Below are 1,689 nucleotides of genomic sequence, written 5' to 3'. Positions count from 1 at the left end.
AATTCAGTGTTATCAAAAAAATATTAAAATAGGATTTTTAGTAGAGTTTTTCTACCATGATTGGACGTTTTCTTTTTGAATTCAGTGTTATCAAAAAAATATTAAAACAGTTTTAATAGAGTTTTTCTACCATGATTGGACGTTTTCTTTTTGAATTCAGTGCAATTAAGAAAATATTCAAACAGTTTTTAGTAGAGTTTTTCAATCAAAAATTGGAAAAGTGAAATCAAACAGTATTAAAATCCGCTATACACTGTTTACCTGGCTAATTCAACTCGTATGCGACCGCCTCCCCGTGGCACAGCTGCATGTCTGCGGACTTACAACGCTAGAAAACCGCTTCAACGCTTCAAACAAAACCTATACCGCCATTCTCAGTTATTTGGTTGGCTAAAAATGTTTGTCAGATAAGCAAAATCTTGACTTCTAATCCCAGCAGTTTTAAATCTTTTCCTTGTTGTTGTTGTTGCTGTTTTGTTTCTTTGTTTTAGTGTAAAATTAAATAATGTGTTTATCTGCGTTACGTCTTCCGCCGAGAGAATCTAATCCTGAATTCTAGCGTCACAGCTTACAGCTGAACCATCGTAGGTCTGTTTGTTTGCAGTTAAGTCCAAAACTACACTATAGGCTATCTGTGCTGTGCCCACCACGAGAATCGAAACCCGGTTTTTAATGTTATAAGTCCGCAGACTACCTGTTATGCCACAGGAGTACACCCCTTCATTGGCCATCATAAAAAAAAAATGCGAGATGTCTAATAAGAAATAAATAAATTAAAACAAACAAGAAATGCAGGAGTACATCCCTTCATTGGCCATCATCAAAAAAAATGCGAGATGTCTAATAAGAAATAAATAAATTAAAACAAACAAGAAATGCAGGATTTTGAGTTCTGTGAAGCCTGAAATATAATTTTGAGTTCTGTGAAGCCTGAAATATAACTTTAAGGTTACTTTACAATTCGATTTCAAATACTGATTCAGAAAATTCATAAACAAAATATTTTACAAAAACGATATGTCATCTTTAACATTTCTACAGTTGAAAGATTTCATAAATATCACACATATATTATATTTTAATTCCAAATTTGTTTAAATTTATAATACCGTTATATAAATATAAACAACAACAATTCATTGCTCACATATTCTGTAATATTTAAAAGTTTAATTTATGTGACACTTGATAAAATAAACTATACATTTTCTGGTAGAAAGTGCCTAAGATAGAATAATCGTGGAACTCATTAATTCTAATGTAAAATTCACGTTTAAGAACATAAGTTATTGTTTTTCTTTCACATTCCACTTAATTAGTCCTTCCAAATAACGTTTCAGATCACAGACTTATACTGTATTTGTGGATGTTTTGTTTGAACGATGTTCATTACGATGTATCGAATCTTGGATTTTAACGTTGTAAGCTCGTAAATCTACCGTTGACCCACTAAGGGGGGAAATTGTATTGTACGAATGGAATCAAATCCCTGATTTTAGCGTTGTAAATCCGAAGACTTACCGCTGCCCCCCCCCCCCAGGTTGGCATATTGTACGACGTAAATGTTTCGAAGAGACATATTGCCTAGCTTGTAAGTATCGCTTTGAAGGAAATGTTTCTAAGCTAATGATTTGTGACAGATTAAAAACGTGTTTGACAGGTAATTCTTCAAAGTGATTGCACCCCCCC

The sequence above is a fragment of the Limulus polyphemus genome, unplaced genomic scaffold, assembly GCF_000517525.1.
Source record: "Limulus polyphemus unplaced genomic scaffold, Limulus_polyphemus-2.1.2 Scaffold11622, whole genome shotgun sequence".
Classification (NCBI taxonomy): domain Eukaryota; kingdom Metazoa; phylum Arthropoda; class Merostomata; order Xiphosura; family Limulidae; genus Limulus; species Limulus polyphemus.
The sequence above is the reverse complement of the archived record's forward strand: the minus strand, read 5'-3'. Positions refer to the sequence as shown.